The sequence below is a fragment of the Eurosta solidaginis genome, chromosome 2 (assembly GCF_040869045.1).
Source record: "Eurosta solidaginis isolate ZX-2024a chromosome 2, ASM4086904v1, whole genome shotgun sequence".
Taxonomy (NCBI): domain Eukaryota; kingdom Metazoa; phylum Arthropoda; class Insecta; order Diptera; family Tephritidae; genus Eurosta; species Eurosta solidaginis.
Window position 1 is genome coordinate 37,552,781 of NC_090320.1, and position 27,504 is coordinate 37,580,284.

Below are 27,504 nucleotides of genomic sequence, written 5' to 3' on the forward strand. Positions count from 1 at the left end.
TCTTAAATTTTAGTCGATTTATTTTGCGTTTCCGAAATGACGATTATACTTAAAAAAAACAAGTAAAAACGGGACTGTCTTCGGCTGTGCCGAAGACTTCATACCTTTCATGAATGGGGCTGAACAATAATCTTATCCCGCTCGTAATCTCCGAATAATCGGATGTATAAGATAAGAAATATATAGTGAACAGATCTACATACCTTAACGATTTTTAAGATAAATATAAAATAAAAAACAGGTAGGTACTTTGTGTGAGGATGCAAAGTTTCAGGTTTTTTGTGGTCTGCGTGTAAAAACTATGACTACGAATCACGTATTTCAACAATATATGACGTAAACGTAACTATTTGATGAAATTTGATGAATTTTGAAGCTTCTAGCCGTAAAAAGGGGGAAAAAATTAGAGTTTATATGAGATATATACTATATATACCACCGATCTCAATGATTTTTTCAGACAACAATATATGCTATACACGTAAGGATTTGGTGAAATTTGAAGCTTCTAGCTGTTAAAATGGGGAAGAAAATGCGCAAAGTTTCTTATCTGAACAATCGGTTGTATGAGATATATACTATATATACCACCGGTATCTGTGATTTTCTCAGACAACAATATATGCTATACACGTAAGCATTTGGTGAAATTTTAAAATATCTAAACGATTTTTAAGATAAATATAAAATAAAAAATAGGTAGGTAATCTGTGTGAGGATGCAAAGTGTATAATTTGGAACTTACCCTTTCTCACAATATAGAATATAACGGCCAAAGTTTATAGTTGGGAAAAAATGGTTATAAAAAACCCAACTCTTTATTTACTTTAATCACAACCTGTCACAATCAATTCTTCTCTCTATCACTCAAATCACAACTGAACTCTTTCACATCTAAAGTCAATCTGAACATGTCAATTTCTAGTCTGGCAAGCGCAGTATTGCCAGACTAGTTTTATTAATAAATGTAATACATATAAGGTTGCCAGCCATCATGAACTCGTATCCCGATACGATACAGTGCCGACGAAAACGGATTGTTTTCCATTATGATCTTCGTCTCCTTTCTCATTCGCCTTCCTGTTTGATTCATTGTTATGGCATATTAGTTTTCTTGATCTGTCACTTCAACTGGTAGTATGCAAATTTTCTGAACAGGCCTTGTGAGTTTCCCGGTTGCAGTCTTCACGATCACCGATCTGATATGTCCATCTTTACTTTCAATGACCTCTATCACTCTTGCTATCGCCCACTGTGCTGGCGGAAAGTTTTCGCTCTTCAATAATACTAACTGTGCAATCTTGACTGGCTCTGTTTCTCTTCTCCATTTCTTTCTCTCTTGTAGGGTAACTAAATACTCTTCACTCCATCGCTTCCAGAAATGTTCCAACATCCTTTGTCTATCTCTCCACAGCCTAACACCATACGTACCAGGCTGTTTCTCTATCGCATAAGGTGGAGGCAAAATGATTGGCTCTCCGACAAGAAAATGACCTGGAGTCAACGCTTGATAGTCCGTTGGGTCATCACTGAGTGGATGGAGCGGTCGAGAATTCAGTATGCCTTCTATCTCTGTCAACAATGTGATAAACTGCTCATATACCATAATTTTCATCCCTATCACTCTGACCAGATGATGCTTCATGGACTTAACCGCAGCTTCATATATACCTCCTTGATGAGGTGCTGCTGGCACCATGAAGCGCCATTCAGTCCCTTTCACATTCAGATGGTCGAACACTTCTTTTGTTCGCCATGATTCTATCGCCTTTTTCAATTCTTTCGCAGCTCCGACAAATGTTGTGCCATTGTCACTATACATCCTTTCACATCTACCTCGCCTGCTGATAAATCTGTCATAGCAGGCTAAAAAGGCTACTGAAGTCAGCCCTCCGACTGCTTCAATGTGTACTGCTCTCGTTTTGAGACAAACAAAAATAGCTACCCAGTGCTTCCTCTTCTCAATCATGCCTTCTCTATCTATCACTCTTATCTCAAAGGGACCTGCATAGTCAACTCCTGTGTGCAGAAATGGTTTTCCTACTTGTACTCTATCTCCTGGCAAGTCAGACATGAGCTGCTGCTCAAATCGATGATTATACCGCACGCATACTATGCATTTATGCAAGTAATTTCTTATCTCACTACGTAACTTCGGAATCCAATACTTTTGCCTGATGTGCTGCATCATGATTTGTGTGGCGCCATGCTTTGTCTTCCTATGCGCATAGTCTATCATAAGCCACGCTAACCTGGAACCATTTGGAATGACTGCAGGATGCTTCATCTCATACTCTATCCCTGCTGCTGATATCCTGCCACCAATCCGAATAAGCCCATTCTTATCCATTATTGGTTTCAATCCTTCTAGCTTACTTTTCTCAGGCAACTCTTTGCCACACTGCAGTGCAGCGTAATCTTTCGCATAAATTTCCTGTTGGGCCTTTCTCAACATATACTCTAAAGCAGAAACTTTCTCCTCAGCTGTGGGTGTATATGTACCTATTTTTCTCCTCTTTGATCTTCTCATTCTTTCCCTGCCTTTCACTTTTTCTACGAATCTAATGACGTAGCTGAGAATATTTATTACTTTCTCTAATTTACTGACATAAGTAAGTAATGGAATCTCCCTTCCAGACTTACCATCAACTATTGAAAGGCCTGGCTTGAAAGCCATTACCACGTGCACTTTCATTTCTATCTCAATTTCTTTTGGCACATCTTTCCCTATCTCTGCCATTGGCCATTGTTCCATCGGCATACACAACCACTTGGGGCCATGCTTCCACAAGCTGTTCTCCACCAGTTCTCCCGGTTTTAACTCTCTGACTCAACAAGTCGGCTGGATTTTCTTTTGTGTTCACATACTTCCAACAATTAATGTTAGTGTTTGTTTGCACAGACGCAACCCGATTACCCACAAATGGCTTTAGATTGCATGGGAGCTTACGTATCCAGTGCAATGTGACCAATGAATCCATCCATAAAGTATACTTTACCGACTGCCATTCCATTGAACCTTTTACTTCTGTTAAGAGTCTACCTAGCAGCTCCGCCGCTGCTAGCTCTAATCTCGGTATAGTAACTGTTCGTAATGGCGCAACCCGCGTTCTAGAAACCACGAGCTTGCTCGTTACCTTCCCCTCTGGGTTTTCTGATCGTACATAAATGACAGCGCCATATGCTGTCGAGGACGCATCAGAAAAACCATGAATCTCTATCTTACTGTTCCTGGCTGTGCCCAGCCACCTATCTATCTGGAAGTGCTCCAGCAAAACTATCTCTTGCCAATATTCTCTAAATTTCTCTTCTAAGTGGTCAGTGACCTTCTCATCCCAACCAAGGCTTAATCTCCATAAGTCTTGTATGATTATTTTGCCCACAATGGTAACTGGGGAGATGTATCCATTCGGATCATATAACTGAGCTACACAACTCAATATTGATCTTTTCGTAACTTTCCCTTCTATTTCAGGTGTCTTAACAACAAATGTGAATGTATCTTTCTCTATTAACCATCTAAGTCCAAGAACTGACGCTTTTTCGTTTTCCATAAGCATCATTGATTCATTCGCGTCAGAACTCATTGCTTCTCTTAATTCTCTGTGATTGGACTTCCACTTTCGCAATTCGAAGCCTCCGCTTTTCAGGACAGCATCGATTTCTTTCGCTAATTTGATAGCCTCTTTCCCCTCATCTTCGCCTGTCACAAGATCGTCCATATAAAAATCATTTTCTATCACTCTCGTTGCCTTTGGAAGAGAATCCCTGGCATCTCTAGCACACTGAATAACTGCCCTTACCGCGTTATGAGCCGACGATGTCATGCCATATGTAACAACGGTTAGCCAGTATTCCTGCAACCTATCTCTTGGGCTTTCACGCCAAAATATCCTTTACAGATTCCACTGCTCTTTTGCTACTTTCACCTGCCGAAACATCATCTTGATGTCGGCACTAATTGCCACTCTGTGTCTTCTAAATCTCATTACAATCTCCGATAAATCTCTCTGTAGCTTTTCACCGAGCATCTGGATATCATTAAGTGATATTCCTCTCTCTGTTTTACAGCTTGCGTCGATTACAACGCGAAATTTCTTGGTCACGCAATGATGTGGTATGTAGTACACCATTTCATCTGGCTTAGCTGCCTCCGTAACCTTTAGCATGTGTCCGAGACTTTCATACTCATAAATTCAATATACCTCTCTCTTAACTCAATTTCTTTCTCTAACTTTCTCTCCAGGTACATAAATCGCCGCAATGCTATGTTCCTGGAACTACCCAGCTCTGTTTCTCTAATTGGAATTGTGACCACAAACCGGCCCTCCAAATCTCTTTTATATGTTTTCAGAAAATTTTTCTCACCTTTCTCTTCTTCCGCCGTACGTCTGGGACAGCCTCCTATCACATCTATCTCCCAGAATCTCTTGACTAGCTGACTCAATTCCTCACAGCCTTGACACTCTATCATTCCAATCACAGCGCCTGTCTCTTTGTTGTATCGTTGTGAGTGTGGGCCAAACACTATAATTCCCAGGAGTGTTTCCATAAGGATGGTTGAATCTACTTCTCTAGTCACAACTTTCACTATTACTTTAGCAAGAAACTTGACACCCAACAACATACTTACTGAGCCATTCACCCAATATTCAGGGTCAGCAAATGGGATTTTTGTTGGATTCTCCTTTGGTGAAAGATCTATCCCTACACCTGGCAATTCCATTTGCCAGTTACTTTCTCTTGGTATAACACAGAACTCATCTTCTATACATGCATCCGAGTCGAACCATGGTACGACTTTTATGAATGTTTTTCTTCTCACATCAACTTCATTCCCATTGATACCAATCATTTTGCTCGATGCTGAAAACACCATCAGCTGACATGATCGAACTATGTCATGCTGAACAAGATTAGGTTGTGCACCTGTATCTAACAAGGCACGAAATGGCCCATACCTAATACCCTTCACTTCTATTCTCACCTTTGCTGTTGGCAGAAGAGCCATGCTGGGATCCTCCCTCGAGTTAAAACAAGTTGAATATGATAAAGACTGGTTTACATCTTTATTTGCAATAAGGTTATTTTCTTTTTCAATAGATAATGCCTTAAGCCTATTCTCTAATGCTTCATTTCGCTGCTCTAATGAAGTTATTCTATCGCCAACGTTATTCTCTATCACCTTCTTTCTCTTCGGTGCTAGTCAGGCTGGTGCTGACCCGTCATCCCTCTTATATTTGACAGTTCGACCTCCTTGGGTTGTGGTCTTCTTACTCTCTCCCTTTCTCTCATCCCGCTCCTGTAGCGATAGGACAGGCTTCGCCATCTCTCCCGAGGGACATAACGTGCTGTTGTGGAACGGCTTACCAGGGCAGCGCATACATCCACCCTGGTAACATTGATTTACCTTGTGCCCTTTCTTGAGGCAATTCTCACACAAATTGCGTCGCTGCACGAGATCTTTTCTAGCGCGAAGGCTTAATAGCCTAAAGTCCGAGCATTCGAACAATTGGTGCCTGTCACTTCCGCAAGCCTCACATGGGAACGTCTTTCCCGGCTTCCTGGCTCTATCACTTGTAGATGGCTGCATGCCAATCGATCTATCTCGTTGTGGGCCTGCTTGTCTACTCGTACCTATCTCCAACCCACGGAATCTCCTCTCACTTGGACCAGCTGATGCAGCTGCCTGCCTATCTAAGAATTCTAACATCTCTTGAGTAGTTGGCGTATCATTCTTTCGCTGCAGTTCCCACTGCTTCCCTGTCTCGGGGTCTAATCTCTCATGAAGCATGTGCACTATAAACATGTCCCAGTGCTCCACCGGCAGTCCCTGAGCACGAAGCTGCCGTAATGTCTCGTGTGTCACATTTGACATTTTCTGTAGCTCATCCGCCCTGGGATTCCCTTGCAAAACCGGTAATCTTATGAACTGCCTGAGGTGCTCCCTACATATTGGGTATTTTTTATTATACAACTGGTTTAGCCTTTCCCATGCCTCATAATAATTCCCATCAGTGAGCTGCCACTCTCCAATGGTCCTGGCTGCCTTTCCCGTCATAGATTTCTTCAAGTACGCGAACTTGTAGGCTGGGGCGATCTGTTCATTATTGTGGATCGCTGCCACAAATCTATCACTGAACCCCTGCCACTTCAGGATGTTCCCATCGAATTCACCCCAGGTATTTTTTAAGTCGTGTTGGTGGTAGGGCACATTCACCTGCACGTTGATGGGCTGCTGCTCCCCTGTCCCTATTGAAGCTGCTCTCTCTTGAGGGCAAAGCTCCTCAATCTTTCGCTTTAGAGCTGATTTGGTGCTAAAATACACCTCCTCAGCTAGCTCCATCGCATGCTCTATCTCTATCTCTGCCATATTACTTGCAGCGATGCTGCCTATAATCTCCTCATGGATGGCATTGAAGCGCACCCACTGCTCCTCTAACCTCTCAAGCCTCGCATTCACCATTATCAAGTCGGCACGATCGAAGCTTGGCCCTCTCACAAATTCCCCGACACGGCGTATTGCTTGTAATGCAGACGTGTGCTTGTTTAAATCAGCCATTTTCTGTTAAAAGAAAAATGAGAAATCACAAATCAAAACAATATTTAGTAAGCCTCTCACTTTGCAAGCCTTTCGCAATTAACAATAACTCTGAATACCTTTATTCTGTTGCGCACTTTTCTCTTAAATAATTAATATTGCTATATTTCTATCTCTAGATATTATTTATCAAAAATCTTCTTTCGCACGCGTGCAAGTTCTAATAGTTATCGAATACATCATGGGTTTATCGATCAATCACTCTATCACTTCTCTAAAAAACATATATGTTATCAAATCGTATATCGATGACATTCACAAGTGAACATCACTAATAGGATTCGTAGAATTTCTATCACTATGCTGTATTTCGCGTATGCTGCTTATTATAAAATTTTCTTGCACACGCACCTTCTCACCTATCTCTCTGCGTGTGCTACTCAATAAGAGCTTATCTTGCACAGGCCCTTTCACACTATCACTCTATGCGTGCGCTACTCAATAGGAGCTTATCTTGCACAGGCCCTTTCACACTATCACTCTATGCGTGTGCTACTCAATAGGAGCTTATCTTGCACAGGCCCTTTCACACTATCGCTCTATGCGTGTGCTACTCAATAGGAGCTTATCTTGCACAGGCCCTTTCACACTATCACTCTATGCGTGTGCTACTCAATAGGAGCTTATCTTGCACAGGCACCTTTTCACAACTTTCACACAATGGATACCAAGCATTTTCACCCCCATACTAGAAGGGTGTTTCTTGTATTTTGCTCAATCGGCATCAACTCTGTCACTAGCACAGACTCATCACAATGTGTATATATTTCTTACACTCTGTCACTATTCGTATAGCAAATAAACAACGTAATTGGTTTCTTCCAACTATCGCAACAACAGAATAAAGGCACTTTCACATATTCTATTTTCTTTCACATTTAGTGGACTGTAAAACCTTTCTCTTACCAATAAAGATTTAGTTTTCCCTTTTTTTCACTTTGCAAGATTTGGTATAACGAAAGAATACTTTGATTTCTACGTCTTTCACTGCGAAAATACTTTTACGAATGAAAATCATATTCCTTTCACAATGCCAGCGAGCCCTTTGTGCTCAACCAGCCGCATTCCCCCTTCTCAATATGTTCATAAACACTATATTGCTAACCGTATTCAGCAGCTTGTGTCTCTCTCACTCAACATACTCTCAATCCAAAATGTAGATATGCAGCGCTCAACATGTTGCATTCCTATCCCTGTATATGCGCAAGGCGCTCTATCAGGTTATGTATAGTATGCCAGCATGAATGCATAACGTTTAATGCGTAAATGCGCACTCTCTCTACAACTTATACATACGCTGCCATGCGTAATGTATTTTCTTTCTATCTATCTCATCTGTATATATGTATCAAACGACACACCATTTTCTGGAAGTTTCTGTCGCTTCTTTCAGGCGGCTTCTATCGCATGCATATGTATGTGTGCATCACACACATGCGTTTGGATTCTTGCATATTTTTCAACAAGTAACAGCCGCCAGTCAGGCGGCTTCTATCGCTATTCTACATAAACATATGTATGTATCGTACATATGCATATGGACTCCGGTAAATTTCAACACAAACAACTGCCGCCACTCAGGCGGCTTCTATCGCTATCCTACATGGACATATGTATGTATCGTACATATGCATGCGGATTCCGGTAAATTTTAACACAAACAACTGCCGCCACTCAGGCGGCTTCTATCGCCATCCTACATGGAGATATGTATGTATCGTACATATGCATGTGGATTCTTGCAAGTAACTGCCGCCAGTCAGGCGGCTTCTATCGCTGCATCCGCGTATGTATGTACAATACATGTATATATATGTAGATTCTTTGACACACTTACTCGCATCTATTCTCTGTTAGCTCCTACATTTCGCTTGTCCATCCGGCTCTACGTGGACCAATGTATAATTTGGAACTTACCCTTTCTCACAATATAGAATATAACGGCCAAAGTTTATAGTTGGGAAAAAATGGTTATAAAAAACCCAACTCTTTATTTACTTTAATCACAACCTGTCACAATCAATTCTTCTCTCTATCACTCAAATCACAACTGAACTCTTTCACATCTAAAGTCAATCTGAACATGTCAATTTCTAGTCTGGCAAGCGCAGTATTGCCAGACTAGTTTTATTAATAAATGTAATACATATAAGGTTGCCAGCCATCATGAACTCGTATCCCGATACGATACACAAAGCTTCACGTTTTTTGTGGTGTGCATGTAAAAACTATGACTACGAATCACGTCTTTCAAAAATATATGACGTAAACGTAACTATTTGATGAAATTTGATGAATTTTGAAGCTTCTAGCCGTAAAAAAGGGGCAAAAATTACAGTTTATATGAAGTATATAATATATATACCACCGATCTCTATGATTTTTTCAGACAACAATATATGCTATATACGTAAGCATTTTGTGAAATTTGAAGCTTCTAGCTGTTAAAACGGGGCAGAAATTGCGCAAAGTTTCTTATCTGAACAATCGGTTGTATTCGATATATACTATGTATACCACCGAACTCAATGATTTTTTCAGACATCAATATATGCTATTCACGTAAGCATTTGGTGAAATTTGAAGCTTATAGCTGTTAAAATGAGGCCGAAATCGCAAAAAAAAAATATATATACTATATATATATACTATATATACCATCATATATATATTATATATATCACCGATCTCTATGATTTTTTGACACAACAATACATACTATATACGTAAGCAATCGGTGAAATTTGAAGCTTATAGCTGTTAAAATGGGGTAGAAATTGCGAAAAGTTTCTTATCTGAACAATCGGTTGTATGAGATATATACTATATATACAACCGATCTCTATGATTTTTTCAGACAACAATATATGCTATATACGTAAGCAATCGGTGAAATTTGAAGCTTATAGCTGTTAAAATGGGGTAGAAATTGCGAAAAGTTTCTTATCTGAACAATCGGTTGTATGAGATATATACTATATATACAACCGATCTCTATGATTTTTTCAGACAACAATATATGCTATATACGTAAGCAATCGGTGAAATTTGAAGCTTATAGCTGTTTAAATGGGGTAGAAATTGCGAAAAGTTTCTTATCTGAACAATCGGTTGTATGAGATATATACTATATATACCACCGATCTTTATGATTTTTTCAGACAACAATATATGCTATATACGTAAGCATTCGTTGAAATTTGAAATCTCTAGCTCTTAAAATAGGGCAGTAATTACGAAAAGTTCCTTATCTGAACAATCGGTTGTGGGGGATATATACTATATATACGACCGATCTCATCAATTTTTTCAGGCAACAATACGTGCAATATACGAAAGTATATGGTGAAGTTTGAAGCTTCAATCTGTTAAATTGGGTAAGATATTACAAAAATCCTCTTTTTCTGAAAAATCGGTTGTATGGAGGATATATGCTATAGTGGTCCGATCCGGTCGGTTCCGACAAATGTCTAATCGGACACCCAAATACTCCCGCTCACCAAATTTTATCAAGATATCTCAAAAATTGAGGGACTAGTTTGCATACAAACAGACAGACGGACAGACGGACAGAGGGACATGGCTAAATCAACTCAGCTCTTCAACCTGATTATTTCGGTATACTTAATGGTGGGTCTATCTATTTTCCTTTAAGGACTTACAATTTTCGGTTTCGTGACGAAATTAATATACCATTTAATTTTCATGAAAGGTATAAAAATGTAGGCCCGGTTGGTTGGTTAAGCTAAGCTTAAACTAGGTTCGCTTAAATTCTAGTCAAATTTAAACTCTTGTTAAAATACTGGGCAGTTTTACAGTCAAAGTTTAAGGCCGCCTTTGGGGTAGGGTAAACGCTTTTATTTAGCTTGACTTGACAGGGTGGCTGGTTGGCTAGTTGGCTGGCTGGCACGAATTTTGTAATTGAAATTTAAGTTACTTCCCGATAAGCTACAAGCTTGAAACTTGGAATATAGTTCAGAACCCGATGACAATGCAATAATAAGAAAAAACTCCAATAGGTGGCGCACGGATCGAAATATGTTAAAAAATCGTATTCGTGGTCCGATTTTTTCATATTTGGAACACATGATACATACATGAATAGAAAGCGACCTATGAAAGAAATCGCCGCTAGGTGGCGCAAGGATCGATATATTAAAAAACGTATTTGTGGTGCGATTTGGCTCATATTTGAAACAAATATTACATATAGTCCGGTAGAAGTGACATCAAAATATTTTGGAGTTGGAGGAGGGACAAGCATACGTGGCGGGGTTAAGCTAAGCTTAAACTAAGTTTGCTTAAACTCTAGTCAAATTTAAACTCCAATTAAACTTGTGAGCAGTCATTGTTTAAGGCCGCTTTTCGGGTATGCTTTTTGTGCGGCAACATTGGTTTTTTTATTATCTAGATAATTTGTAGATACGGCAACAGCTGTTTACCCAACAAACATGGAAAAAAATTCTCCAGCGAAATAGATTTCCACTTCCGGAAGTGATATCCAACATCATTATTTAATTATTCTTAAACCAGATAGTTGTCGAGTGGATAACCAACTTCATTCTCCAATCACACTCCAAATTTTAAAAAATTTTGTAAAATTAAAAGTTTTCGAGTTGATCTGCAATGTCATTAATATTTTCCAATTATTATCCTAATTTCGAGATATCTTGTGAAATGTACAGTTCTCAAATGAATATTCAACACATCGAGTTGACGTGGAGTTGAAAAAAATCTCCAAGGTTTGTTTATTGTGAGAATTAAATACTTGGTTGATAGCAGTAATGAAGCGTAGTTAATCAAAAATAAATTATATAGGCAGCCGCAGTGGTGTGATGGTAGCGTGCTCCGCCTAAAACACCGAAGATCCTGGGTTCACGCCCGGGCAAAGCAATATCAAAATTTTAAAAACAAGGTTTTTCAATTAGTAGACAATTATTCTAAGCGGGGTCGCCCCTCGGCAGTGTTTGGCAAGCACTCGGAGTGTATTTCTGCCATGAAAAGCTTTAGTGAAAACTTATCTGCCTTGCAGATACCGTGCGGAGTCGGCATAAAACAAGTAGGTCCCGTCCCGCCAATTTGTAGTAAAATTAAAAGGAGCACGACGCAAATTGGAAGAGAAGCTCAGCCTAAAATCTCTTCGGAGGTTATCGCGTCACATTTATTAATTTTTTAAATTATATATATTTCATTTTATTTTCGTGAGAATACTGTAGTATGGAGTCCAGTTAGAGAAACACAAGCTGTTAATTACATTTTTTCAACTTAAGTAATAGCATTTTTGCTTTATATGCTATGATTCTCGAAACAACTCTTGAGATTTTAGAAGAATGTCTAGTTATCAACATGAGCTCTAATGGTACTCAAACCCAAATGCTTGTTGGGTATATTCGACGCCATTTCGAACGAACGCAAATAACTGATAGGTTAACTAGAGTTTAACCCTGCTATATCGGCCGCTTAAGCTCAGCTTAAACTTCAGTTAAAGTAGTCTGAGAAACTGCAGAATAAGTTTAAGCGTAACTGACAAACTGAGTTTAACTTGTACTGAAAAACCGGGCCTAAGAATGATGCCTGATTTCAATCTTGATGTCGTTTAATCGCGTTCCCGGAATGGCATCCAATTATAGCACTTAAGCTGATTTTATCTTCCTTTACTTTACTAATGAGTTTAATTTCAATATGACGCCCGATTCTAATGTCAAAGTTCATAGGGCTTTTTTTTCTGAAGCTTCGAGTTGCGAGTTTCTTAATTTGTATTTGCTTTTCGATGAAAGGTTTTTCTAAGCGAGCAGAGGCTTTTGAAAAAAACCCCAAAGAATTTTTATAATTGACTTATCCTTCCAAAAATTAACGAAAACTTGCCAAAACTGCCTTGAGAAAACGTTCAGCATGAATTGGTTGGTTTGTTGTTGCCAAAGTATCAAGTGACGGCTCTTAACAAATAAGGTGTTTCATATTTGATATATAGATTCAATATATGAGGGAATTGTGTTGAAGGAGGGAAAGGGGGAGAAATGAGTGTTAGTGGGTGTGGGAGTACGAATTGGAGTGGAAGTAGTTATGTAGTGTCGAAGATTATGTGTAGGTCTTACAACCTTAGACTAACAAAGTTGCTTCTATTTAAAAAGAGAGCACTGTAGACTTATGACGGGTATTCTGACTGGACACTGCCTTCTGAGGTCACATGCCTTTAAATTAGGCTTGGTCAGTGATAACAGATGTAGGAAGTGCGGGTTGGAGGAGGAAACGATCGAGCACGTTCTGTGCTCGTGCCCTGCGCTTGCCAGGCTAAGACTTCAGCTTTTAGGAGTGATATAGCTGTCTGATCTAGAAGCATCAATTGTTTTATAACATAGGTCCTGGTTTTTGATAGGGTTTTTCAGTTTCGGTTGGTTGTACAGGTATAAAGGAATCGAGATAGATATAGACTATCAAAATCATCAGTATCGAAAAAAATGTTATTGAGCCATGTCCGTCCGTCCGTTCGTTAACACGATAACTTGAGTAAATATTGAGATATATTCACGAAATTTGGTACACGAGCTTATCTGGACCTAGAATAGATTGGTATTGAAAATGAGCGAAATCGGATGATAACCACGCCCACTTTATATATATATAAAATTTAAGAAAACACAAAAAACCTGATAATTTAGTAAATAATACACATAGGATGTTGAAATTTGACATGTGGACTGATATTGAGACTCTGATAAAAATTTGGAAAACAAATTTTAAATGGGCGTGGCACCGCCCACATGTGATAAAATCAATTTTACAAATATTATTAATCATAAATCAAAAATCGTTTAACCTATCGTAACAAAATTCGGCAGAGAGGTTGCCTTTACTATAAGGAATGCTTTGAAGAAAAAAATTACGAAATCGGTTAAGGATCACGCCCACTTTTATATAAAAGATTTTTAAAAGGGTCGTGGGCGAATAAAATAAGCTATATCTTTGCAAAAAAGAGCTTTGTATCAATGGTATTTCATTTCCCAAGGGCATTTATAACAATAGGAAAAACTTCAAATTAAAAAAGTGGGCGTGGCACCGCCCCTTTTATGACGTAAGCAATTTTCTATGTTTCGGGAGCCATAACTCGAAGAAAAATTAACGGATCGTAATGAAATTGTGTACACATATTTCCCTTATAGCAGAAAATATTTCTAGTAAAAATGGACGGGATCGGTTAAGACCACGGCAACTTAGATATAAAACAAGTTTAAAAGGGTCGTAGACTAAAATAATAAGCTATAACTTAGCAAAAAGTAGTTTTGAATCAATGATATTTCACTTATCAAGTTTTATTTTAAGGGGAAATGAGGAGACATTTTTTTTTAAACGGGTGGTGCCACGTGTTGTGTAGAAAAGTAATTTATCTGAAATGAAATGTACAATTGAAGCTCACGCTGAGTATATATATTCGGTTACACCCGAACTTACGACACCTTTACTTGTGTCAATTTCATATTGCAAATTCTCGCAAACTTGGACATTCACGTTAACCTGACTATCTAATTTAATATTAACTGAATGACTCCCTAACCGCATGGATGACATTGCCACTATTCGGTATCCTGCTATATAGAAAGGATAGGATATCAAATATGATCTGATGAGCTGCGATCAGCGTTGTTCTTAAAGCACCACTTATCTTGAACATAACTGGCCAACCACGACTACCGCATACAGCAATACGTGCCGATCAATCTGCATACATATGTAAGATCCCCGATTTGTTTGGCGTGTATAGACTGCAATGTGCGCTTTCTTTTGAAACTGAATGACGTTATCCGTTCCTTTCAGCTTTTGTCCAGAACTATGTCTAGAAATTTGGTCTTATAGGCCAGGTTAAGGCGCACACCATTTAGTTCCAGTAGGTTTAACGGTGATATTTTATGATGTTTAATGTATAAGACAAGCTCCACTGTATCGAAATTGACGCTCACAGAAACGGGAGGCCCACAAGGAAATTACTCGCAATACTACCTCTCCAAACAATAGCTAGGTCATACGCATTCGCCACAATTTAATTTTTTGAGCTCACTAGTTTTCATTGGGCGTTTTTTTTTTTTTTCGAAAGCGTCAGCATTGTTTTTGCTTGGTTAATCGCCGTTTACACACAAAAATTTTTGTTGCTGATTATCGGCAACTTCTCTTTTGGGATTGCGTATCCTATTTCACTATCAGCCCAATTCTAAACGAAAATTCCGTGCGAGTTTTTCCCTTCTCCCATTCCTCGTATTCTAAATAAAAATTCCTTGTGAGTTTTTTCACTTCTCCCTTTCTTCCTATTCTGAACAATGTTCGAAAAAGGAAACCGGTTATGGGAGAAAAGTAGGTATTATGAATGTGAGGGAGAGGGAGATTTCTCTGCCATTTCATAGGAGTTTTTTCACTAGTTAAATTAAATTAAAGAAAGAATACTTATTTGTACAAATTTGTGCTAAAATATGTATTCACGTTCTACCACAATATTCTCACTGTTAATACAACAACAACAACAACAACCACAATATTCTTTATTTTAAGTCGAAAAGTATATCACCATAGCAACGGAAGAGCTCTTCGCATATTTGATGCAGCCATCCAGAAATTGCGCAAGGATTTTTTAAGAAGACTTAAATAGATCTTAGCATATGGCGAAAGGCGAACTCAACTCGACTTGGCCGCCAGAAAATTGCTTTGCAGAATTAATGCAGGCAACTCCGGCGGATTTGTGTTATCCCGCCGGTCTTCTTCTTATGCTCCTCTGTTGATGTTGCTGTGGCACCTATTCATTACTCATTTCAGTGAATACCACATGAAATGCAATAATGTGCATTTTTTATACTTTATTTCCTAATTTCCAACAAATTGGCAACAATAATGAATTTTTTAAACAAACTAAGAAATGCGCAGCGAAATCTTCTCCCTAGGAGAAAAAAATTGGAGGAATTTTTCCGCGGGAATAAAAAAAATCCGCGAGAATATTTAGAATTGGTCTGTATATGTGAACCGGTCTATGAAAAGATGGCTTATGATTCAAAAAAGAAATTGCGAGAAACAGCTGTTAACAGCTGTTTTTTTTTTGCGAAAAACAGATGTAAACAGCTGTCTTTTTGTTTTAGTCATTAGCCACCTTTTCATAGACCGGGTCACATATGTTATTTCAATTCTTTTATTTTATTCATTGAAAATTTGACAAATTATTGTGAAATATTAAAATAACAAAAAGTTCTTCATTAAAAAAAATTACAAAAACTATAATTTGACGGTACACGTCCGCTTTCCTCGTCACCTTCTACTTCAAGTAACGAGTTTCAGCAACTAAAATATTTATTTGTAAATAGCGAATTATATCTAAGCTAGATGTTGGAAAAACTAGAAACGACCCGAAATTATCTTGTTTATGTATATTGGTTATGTTATTCATATTAGAGCCATGGTGGAATCATGATTTTTCCACCATGATTAGAGCAAACATCACAAACGGCGATGGTTACTAGGACATGTTTCTGAACATATCGAGCCTTAACCGCCGAAAAAATGTATCCCACAAACTCGAAATTTTACAGGGGAAGGTTTTTTTTAAATTAAATCAGTTTGAATAAAGCCATTATTTTAAAATTTATAATGTAAATATTTTTTTGTGTAATACATTTAATTTTAATAATTTTAAATAGATATTTGCATCATAACGGTTGTTTTTGTGGGATACATTTTTTTTGCTTTCCTTTTGGCAACCTATTATTAAAAAAGTGTGTGGGTTAAACAAAAATTTATTTTAAGGAAGTGACTTCCCGTTTTTTTATTTAATTTTTTACTTAGTCCTTAAAATTAAATTACATTAGATTAAAAAAAAAAAATAAATGTATACATTTCTTAGTATATTCGATAAAACAAAAATAATGTAATTCATATATTTAAAGTTTTCTGTTAACAAAGTAATGTTATTCATATTAAAATCTTGTAAACTTGAATAACGATAGATAAAAATATATAAATAACGCTAAATACTATCTTTCTGGTCGGTTTCAGGTAGCAAATCTTTAACAGATCCATCCCATTTTAAATTTAAATACTCGTGTTGGAATTTTACGGGTAAAGTTTTTCTATCGCAAAGCGTTTTCATATCCTTATATTTAGCAGAAGAAATGTTTAATATATCATCATATAATTGAGTAGGTCCCTCACAAACTATTTTGGAGTTTCGTCTGGATCGTGGAATTGAATCTAGATCATAATTTATGGTTTCAGATTCATCAAAGTATCCATATTTAAGAGTAATATTTGGATTATTTTTTTCCAATGTAACAGAGCGTAATTTTGTAAATTGAATTTTCACTGAATTTGGAAGTAACGCCTGTGAAAATGTCTTCCAGTCTTTAAAATCACTGTTAGTTAATTCAATACAATTATATTTTCTTGGGTTAGTTCTTGCATTTGATATTATGGTGTACCACTCACTTGGAGCCCAAATAGTCCTATTCCGAATAAACGATTCAATTGTACTGTGTATCGAATCAACAGGCATCATGGTGAGTCCAGGCAACAAGTATGTGATTTTTATATTAGTCACAAAATTAGAATTTTCAACAAAATAGGTTAATGTCGCAAGCATAGCTCGGTTTTTTTTTTATCGACTGGGTTTTTCTTTCATCGACTAATTTAAGGTATTGGAAAACAGTTGTGCAAATTTCATTACACCCTCGTTTACCATCCTTTTCTCCCCATAAAAAACAAAACCCATCTCTTGTACCACTCTCATAAAAACTTTCATCGTAGAATGAATATTTTCTAGAATAGAACAAAGTAACACTTTCCATAGGGAGTATTTAAGACCTTTTGCAAGTCGAAACTTGTACATAAATAAGCCGGATTCTCTTTGAATAGCTTTTGGTCCTCCAAAAATATTTGCTTACATTTCTCTTTGTCCTTTAGATGAATTTGATACTCTTCTGATGAATGCAATTGCGTTTTGGATTCTGTGCCTAAATTATTGTAATTCTCGCATAAGACACATTTATCTTTTTTAGGTAAATGAAAGCCTAAATTGAAACTGTTTCTAAAAATATTACGGAATACTCTTAACGATAACTGACTATTTACTTTATTAATAGTTTTCAAATGTTCTACATAATGCTGATATACAGTTTTTATGTTTCGAAATTCTTGAGGTAGATATAATTTTGTACTTTTATTCCTGCAATAATGTGAAGGAACCGCTGGTAATTGTTCTATAAAGGATTTTACTAGCGATATGCTTGCTTCCTCAGATTTGTTGTGTGCAGTTGGCTTTTTTATATTTTCAAGCAAGTTTTATACGAACTTCTATTTTTTATTACGGATATTAAAATCGTTTGTGAAATGTTCAACGTTTTCAATAAAAATTGTTGACAAACTTTAAAACTGCTATTATTGATATTGATAAAATAATTAAAGCTGCACTTTTTTCTGTCACTTTCTCCATATCGCCTTTTAATATCGACTTGTTTAACACAATAAGACAGCCAAGATTTCTGTCTAATTTTGTTGCCGATTCCCCAAAAATGTTCATTTATTCCTACTCTTTCATCTTCAGAAATTTTATCATGACACGAATTTGGACATTTTTTCTTTAAGCACGGGTTGGGCAAAACACTCGTATTTTTTTCTTATCTTTTTGCAACCTTTTAGGTATTCTCTTTTGCTTTCTGTAGCCCCTTTTCCCAACACACGTTTCCTCCTCGACTTCTTTTAAACTTTCCAAACCATTTAAATCAACGAAAGATTCATCTGAATCGCTATACGGCACCAGGGAGAGCTGTAAAAATATCCAATAATTAAAAACAAAAACATATTTTGCAAAAAAAAAAAACAAATTCATACCTTCGACATATTGTTCTAAAGCTTTATCTTTAATTAAAGTCTGTGAGGACCAAATATAACACCATTAATTTGGCCCACACAAAGCGACCCCACATCATATTCGATACAGCACTAACACAACAGCCAGTCACAAAAGGCTATAGCAACAGACCAACCAACAAGTTCAATACAGCATTGACACAACAACCAGTCACAAAAGGCTATAGCAGCAGACCAACCAACAAGTCTCAGCAACACAACGGGCAAGCACAACACTTTAACGCCAACACAACAAACTAACAAATCTCAGCAACGCAACGAGCGTTCGCAACATCGAACAGCAACCATGGCAACGCAACCATTTGAGCCAGCAATACCAAACAAAGCAATAAAAGGAGCAACACCGCAGGACAGAAGTTAGTCAGCACGGAGCTGTGGCCGTGACCAGAGCTACTTGTGGAGCGTCCCTTGAAGTTGTCGGTTCTACCATGCGGACAGGTCGTTTCACAGGAGTAAATCGTGGCCTCAAGTGGTGAATGTGTCGGTTATACCACCAAACACCGCTTGAGACTTCGCCAGCAACGGCACTACCACAGTAACGCGCACCCGCGAACAGGCAGCGTCCGCCCGCCTGCGCCGACAGTAACAGCGCTACGCAAGCATATACGTTGGCCGCAGCAACACTACGCAAACATACAACGCTAGCCGCAACAGCATCATATCTAATATATACGCTGGCCATACCATTACGCCAATCTACTACGCTGGCCGCAACAGCACCATAGCTAATACACTACGTTGGCTTCAGTACTGCGCCGATCTACTACGCTGACCACGACAGCGCCCCGATAATATACTGCGTTGACACAGCAAAGTTACGCAAACCTACTACGTCAACTGCACCAGAGCTACCCTCGTGCCGAAGCACGGAGCTGTGGTCGTGACCAGAGCTACTTGTGGAGCGTCCCTTGAAGTTGTCGGTTCTACCATTCGGACAGGTCGCTTCACAGGAGTGAGTCGTGGCCTCAAGTGGTGAATGTGTCGGTTATACCACCAAACACCGCTTGAGACCTCGTGAGCAACGGCGCCACCGCAGTGATGTGCCCCGCGAGCAGGTGACATTCTCCAGCCAAACTACCACGCTGGTCACAATCGCAAACATACTACGTTGGCCATACCATTACGCCAATCCACTACCCCGGCCACAATCGCACACACACTACGTCGGCCACAGCATTACGCCAGCCACTACGCTGACCGCGACCGCGCCACGCTAACATACTACGTGGACCACATCACTCCGCAAACATACGACGTTGGCCACAGCATTGCGCCAACCCACTACGCTGACCGCAAGCGCCAACATACGACGCGGGCCACAACAGCGCTACGCAAGCACATTACGTTGGTCACCGCACCACGCTGGGCACAACAGCACTACGCACACATACTACGGTGACCACAGCAGAGTCACGCAAATACACGACGTCAACCACACTAGGGTTGCGTACATACACGCCAACGCAAGGCGTCACCGAAACACGTTTTACACGCACTCAGGCAACGACCAGCCGGGCGTCCTAACGGGACGTTCCTAACGAGACACGCACGCCGACGCAGGGCGTCACAAAACACATTTACACACACACAAGCAACGACCATCGAGGCGTCATAACGGGACACGAGTACCGTTGGCCCACCACGCAGTATAGAGCAAGCATACAGTGAAACGAAAACAACAAATATTTCTTCTTTTGATTACGTAAAATTTTTCATTTTAATTATAGTGTACATACATATATAGAATTAGAGAAATAAAGTGAATTTATATGAAAACGATTGGCACGGTGTCCCAAATTTACAAATCTATTGTAAGCGAACCTTGGACACGGTGAGTATAGCCCTAGCACTTATTGAAGAAGCGCCGGGACGGAAAAAGCTTCGTTACAATTGGCGCCCTAGCAGGGACCCTGCAAATCGTTACCACGTCAGAAGGAACATTCCTGACGAGAAACCTAATTGAGCAGACAGGACCCACCCGAGAAATCCGAAAGCGCATAGCAGCACTGGCCTCAAAGGGAAATACGGATTCGGAAATCCACGAAAAATGTGTATCCCTACAAGCAACCTACAAGGAAACTACGCACATGAGCGACGTAAATGAAGTTAAGACACCGACTCCGTCGAACGGAGGAGGCACACCGAAGGTCGCCGTTACAACAGTAGAACAAACTCAATTCGCGTTTCCTCCCAGGAGTACAGTACCCACACAACAGTACTTACCATCAGGAATAGCGGTACCACCCAACGGTACATCTCAGGCACCTCCCAGGAGTACAGTACCCACACAACAGCACGTACCATCAGAAATTACGGCATCATCAACCGGCACATCTCAACCCACGCAACCGTACTTACCAGCGGGAATGACCGCACCAGCCATGAACTATACATGCCAGGTAACTCAAACACCGACCGTGGTGTTCGCGCCCATCATCGACCAGGTAAGAAAGTGGTCCGTAAAGTATGAAGGTGGACGGGACCCGTTAGCGTTCATCGAACGGTTAGAGGAGTTAGCCGAAGTATACGCGCTAAACGTGGACCTCCTGCCAAAAACCATGCCCGAGTTACTAGGGGGCGCCGCGCTACAATGGTACCGCAATAACAATGCGCACTGGGGAGAGTGGACAAGCTTCAAAAAGGATTTTTTACGTTTCTTCCTACCAGTCAGGTACTTCGAGCGGCTCGACGACGACATACGCCAACGAAGGCAGCACAACAAGGAGAGGTATAAGGACTACGTACTAGGAATCCAGAGCTTGATGAGACACGCAGGGTACACCAGCGAACAGCGGCTGGAACGAATCTTCCGTAACAGCCACCCCGATTACCAACTTTACATCCGTCGGAGGGACTTCACTAATCTCGCAGAGCTCCTGACACTTGCCGAAGAATACGAGAACATACGCGAGGACTATCGAAGATCATCAGGCGGACATCACCGCGAAGTTACGCGACACATCGCCAGTGACACAACCCGGGTGTCACCATCAAAACCTGAAACACAACCACCACCACCACCGAACCTAACGAACCGCACGCCTCCAGGCAATCAGAGATACGACCCCAACGGCGTATGCAGGAGATGCGGCGAACGAGGACATGACACCAATAGGTGCCGAAACCCACAGAAAATTTTTTGCTGGGAATGTGGCCGCAACGATATACGAACCATCGAATGCTGCCGCCGACGTCAGCGAAACGACAGAGGGCTCCACGAAGAAGAAGGCGCCGTGACCCCAAGGGACCTAGCGCCGAAGCGGCAGTGACGATACCCAAGGAACCCAGCGCTGAAACAGCAGTAACAATGTACCAAGAGCATGGTCGCCTCTACGCCGTAGCCAAGCTCGGCGCGGAATCAGCCGAGGCGGTTATCGACACAGGGGCATCAAGAAGTTTCGTCTCGAGCAGCTTAGCAGAACGTGTGGTGAACTCGGGAAGCGGAGAAATGGTGAGAGTGGCCATCAAAATAACGATGGCAAACGGGACTAGCACTACCATCTTCGACGCCATAAGGACTGAGGTACGCCTCGGAGAAGCGTCACTCCACACAGTTGTACACGTCATGCCCGGAGCGATCGACGACATCATACTGGGCCTAGATACGCTAGGAAGCATGGGAGCCACCATATCATGTGGAGAAGGCCACCTCGTGCTAACCAGACCCCTTGCCCAGCACACACCGAATCCTGGAGCCGCGCCAGAAACTATTCAGAGAACAACACCAGCAAGAACGAATATCGCCAGGTACGACAGCCCTGGGACTATTCCAAGTTCAATATCATCAAGAAAGGATATCGCCAGGTACGACAGCCCTGGGACTATTCAAAGTACACCATCAGCCAGAACGGATATCGCCAGGTACGACAGCCCTGGGACTATTCAAAATTCAAAATCCTCAAGAACGGATATCGCCAGGTACGACACCCCGGGGACTAATCAGAGTATAACACGAGCGAGAAAGGGTAACGCCGGGTACGACACCCCTGGAGCCCCATCTGGAACCATTCAGAGTGTAACTGCACCGAGCAGTAGTAACTTCAAGCACGACGGCATTATGCAAAACAACGACGACGACATACAAGAAGAAGCGGAACGAGTGCGCGGTTTTCTGGCAAAGGAACTCCGAAAATTCGAGAGCATGAGTGGAGTGACGACAATAGCCGAGCACAAGCAACGTTACTTCCCACGCAACCCAGCCATGCAGACAATCATCAACAGCGAAGTTGACGAATTGCTCCAGAAAGGATGCATCGAGCCATCTGTAGCCCACACAGCACACCGATCGTACTGGCCAAGAAGAAAAACGGGAAGTGGAGGTTATGCGTGGACTATCGGCAGCTCAACACCCGATCCGTACCCGACGCATACCCCTTACCCAGAATACAACACATCTTGGGCAAACTACGACGAGCGAAGTACATCAGAAGCTTGGACTTGAAGAACGGCTACTGGCAAATACCACTGGAGCCCAAGAGCCGGCCCTACACAGCTTTCACAGTACCGGGACGCGGATTATTCCAGTGGCGCGTTATACCTTTCGGCCTACACTCTGCACCCGCAACGTTTCAAAGAGCACTAGATCAGGTTATTGGGCCTGAAATGGAACCCCACGCCTTCGCATTCCTCGATGACATAATTGTCATAGGATCCACTGTGGAGGAGCACAATCGCAACCTGAGAGAAGTAATGCTACGACTACAGCGCGCCAACCTCAGAATAAATCCGGAGAAATGCGAATTCTTCAAGAAGGAAATCCGATACCTAGGACACCTAGTAAGCGACAAGGGAATTCACACCGACCCCGAGAAAGTCACAGCCATCAAAGACTTGAAGCCACCAACGAACGTGAAAGAGGTACGCCAATATCTCGGTATAGCATCCTGGTACCGACGTTTCGTACCCGACTTCGCCACGATCAGCCAACCACTCACAACCCTGCTGAAAAAGGGCAAACACTGGAAGTGGGGGGCCGAACAACAGGAGGCCTTCGAGGTCTTAAAGAAAAAGCTCACGGAAGCACCGATACTTGCCTGCCCGGACTTCACCAAGACCTTCACCTTACAAACGGACGCCAGCAATTTCGGGCTGGGTGCCGTACTGACACAGGACCTGGAAGGCGGAGAACGCGTGATCGCCTACGCCAGCAGGAAACTCAACAAGGCGGAAACCAACTACTCGCCCACCGAGAAGGAGTGCCTCGCGATAGTCTGTGGAATACGCAAGATGAGGCCATACTTGGAAGGATACCGATTCAAGGTAATCACGGACCATATGTCTCTAAAGTAGTTAAACTCCATCGAAAGCCCTTCAGGCCGTATAGCAGGATGGGCCTTGGAGCTTCAACAACACACTTTCGACATCGAGCACAGGAAAGGGAAGCTGAACCTGGTAGCGGACGCACTATCACGGCAGCCACTGGAGACCCTACGCCTAGCAACGACAACAGAGCCACAATGCAAGTGGTGGCACAAGCGCGTCGGCGAAGTACGCACTAACCCCGAGAAATTTTCTGACTACATGATACAATATGGGCAACTGTACCGCCATATTCCCTGCCGGTCACACGATGAGGAAACGGTCCCTTGGAAATTTTGTGTGCCAACACCACTGCGACAACGAGTGTTAGAAGAAAACCACAACATCCCAACATCCCCGGACGGTAGCACGGATTGTCAACCGGTATTACTGGCCCGGCATGTTTCGGGACATCAGTCGATATGTACGGCAGTGCGAGTCTTGCCAGAAATACAAGGAGGCACAGCAAAAACCAGCAGGAAAGATGCTCACACAGGTGGCCCAAGAACCATTCGCCACGGTATGCGTCGATTTCGTCGGACCACTCCCACGATCCACACACGGGAACACGATGTTATTAGTATTTTTCGACCGCTTCAGCAAATGGGTGGAATTGGCCCCCATGAGGCGTGCGACAGCAGAGGGCCTTCGCCGCGCATTCAGAGAACGCATCCTAGCAGGATTTGGTGCTCCCAAGATACTGATATCGGACAACGGCGTTCAGTTCACCAGCACAATGTGCCAGCGTTACCTCAGAGAAATGGGGATACGACAACAATTCACAGCGCCCTACACACCGCAAGAAAACCCGACGGAACGGGCGAACAGAACGGTAAAGAGGATCATAGCGCAACTCACCAAATCACAACACAACAAATGGGACGACTTTCTCCCAGAGATCGAGCTGGCCATCAACACCAGTGTAACCGCGACCACAGGGTACAGTCCAGCCTTCCTCGTACAAGGACGGGAACCGCGATTACCAGGGGCATTGTTTGACGAGGTCAACCTGGGGACGGGCACAGCCACCACCACCACCACGGCAGAAGAAAAATCCGACAGAATGCAAGAGGCATTCAGAATAGTGAGGCAGAACATGGAACGAGCAGCGGCAGACCAAGCACGGCATTACAATCTACGGCGGAGAAAATGGACCCCCGTAGTCGGCGAACTGGTGCTCGCAAAGGAACACCATCTCTCCAAGGCCGGCGAAAATTTCGCGGCAAAGTTGGCCCCCAAATATGACGGGCCCTACCAAATCCTAGGATATGTATCCCCAGTGATACTCAAAATACGAAAACCCAACGGAGGAAAGGAAAAAACTGTCAACATCGCGGAACTAAAAGCATATCATACAGCAGAGATCATCGCGTGAAACCAAACAAATTCAGGGAGAACGTTTCCTTTTGCTACGAACTTTTTTCACAAACCAATAATCTACAATGCAGAGCTATAACGCTAGACTAACCAACAGCGTCAAGCGTATGCGCCAGCGCTACGAGGAGGAGGAAACAAAACGCCCGAGGGCCGTATTGCTGGAAGGAGTTACAGGCGCCGACGTCAGCCACACGCGTGCAACTATACGCGCAAGCAGGTACGCTGACGTCGAACACATCATTACACCATTAAACACTACGGAGGCCGACGTCAGCCACACGCGTTCAACTATACGCGCAAACAGGTACGCTGACGTCGTACACGGCATTACACCATTAAATACTACAGGCGGCGACGTCAACAACACGCGTGGAGCTACACGCGCAAACAGGTACGCTGACGTCGCACGCATCATTAAACTATCACACATCACGGGCACCAATTACAACACCACGAACAACGAACCAGTCACGGCCAAGGCCCACAATAAGACCGGAGCATCGTCGATAACATTCAAACTCGGTAGGATAGAAGTGAAGGCAGGGCAGTTGCCGGCAGCCATCGAGTTCCCCTCCAATGAGGACACAGCTCCACCGGAAAAGCCACAGTCGCCGAAAATTATCGAGCTCTCCTCGGATGAGGACACAGCCCCACCGCCGAGAGACACGCCTAAAATAATATTCCCGGCAGGACCAGGCGGCATACCCCACTATACGACTGACCTCGACACTCTCAGAGAATCGAAATGGTTGACCGACACCGTCATTGACGCTTGGGCAAAGGGACTGGAAGAGCAACATGAACAACAAAATACGACTCTCAGCCCGTTCGTTGGGTAGCAGACTCAATGCACAGGGCCAGAGCCCCCCACGCAACTCAGGTTTGGGCAGATTTCCTCCGGTGGGAATACATACAGCGGTACGGACACGACGGTTTTAAAGCGCAGGAACTAATACTCGAGGTGCCCCAACAACTCAACAACAACGACTGTGGCGTCTACGTAGCCGAGAATATGGAGAGGGTTTTACGATACACAGGGAGCGGAGAAGGAATGCCCGGACTTGTAAACAGCCGTTCACGGAGGAAATGGCGAGCAAGAAGCACACAGAAATGCTGGCACGGTTCCTACGAGACGGCCGAAAGCCCAAGGAAATCATACAAAACACTACCACCACATACCACTCTCACGCAGCTCCACAACTAAGCACCGAGGACAACACCCACCCCATAATACCGGACACCAAAACGAAGCCACACACGACAAGACCTCCAAGTAATAACCATCGAGGATAAAGACGCAGATGGACCAATGCTGGACCGATTCCCGGAGATAGCAGGGGAGGTACGGAACAAACTCCGTCGCATCGCCGAAGGCAGAACCTACTCCCGAACACGATTCGTGACAGAGAAATAACGGGTCACCATAATCAAAAGCAAGGCGCGCATACGACTACTGAATACCGGGGGCTCACTCTCCGAAGAGAGGGGGGGGGGGGGGGGGGGGGGGAGAGTGTGAGGACCAAATATAACACCATTAATTTGGCCCACACAAAGCGACCCCACATCATATTCGATACAGCACTAACACAACAGCCAGTCACAAAAGGCTATAGCAACAGACCAACCAACAAGTTCAATACAGCATACATCATATTCGATACAACACTAACACAACAGCCAGTCACAAAAGGCTATAGCAACAGACCAACCAACAAGTTCAATACAGCATTGACACAACAGCCAGTCACAAAAGGCTATAGCAGCAGACCAACCAACAAGTCTCAGCAACACAACGGGCAAGCACAACATTTTAATGCCAACACAACAAACTAACAAATCTCAGCAACGCAACGAGCGTTCGCAACATCGAACAGCAACCATGGCAACGCAACCATTTGAGCCAACAAGACCAAACAAAGCAATAAATGGAGCAACACAGCAGGACAGAAGTTAGTTAGCACGGAGCTGTGACCGTGACCAGAGCTACTTGTGGAGCGTCCCTTGAAGTTGTCGGTTCTACCATGCGGACAGGTCGTTTCACAGGAGTAAGTCGTGGCCTCAAGTGGTGAATGTGTCGGTTATACCACCAAACACCGCTTGAGACTTCGCCAGCAACGGCACTACCACAGTAACGCGCACCCGCGAACAGGCAGCGTCCGCCCGCCTGCGCCGACAGTAACAGCGCCACAAACACCGCTACGCAAGCATATACGTTGGCCGCAGCAACACTACGCAAACATACAACGCTAGCCGCAACAGCATCATAGCTAATATATACGCTGGCCATACCATTACGCCAATCTACTACGCTGGCCGCAACAGCACCATAGCTA

The 27,504-nt window shown here is 42.2% G+C and overlaps 2 protein-coding genes across 2 annotated transcripts in view; one reads left to right on the forward strand and one right to left on the reverse strand.

The window, feature by feature from the left end:
- Nucleotides 1-27,504, reverse strand: part of LOC137241492 (zinc finger protein 208-like) — a 184,129-nt gene that overhangs the window by 138,858 nt on the left and 17,767 nt on the right. The gene's annotated exons all lie outside the window — the stretch shown is intronic.
- The window catches only part of LOC137239567 (zinc finger protein weckle-like), a 185,253-nt gene that overhangs the window by 74,421 nt on the left and 83,328 nt on the right, over nucleotides 1-27,504 (forward strand). The gene's annotated exons all lie outside the window — the stretch shown is intronic.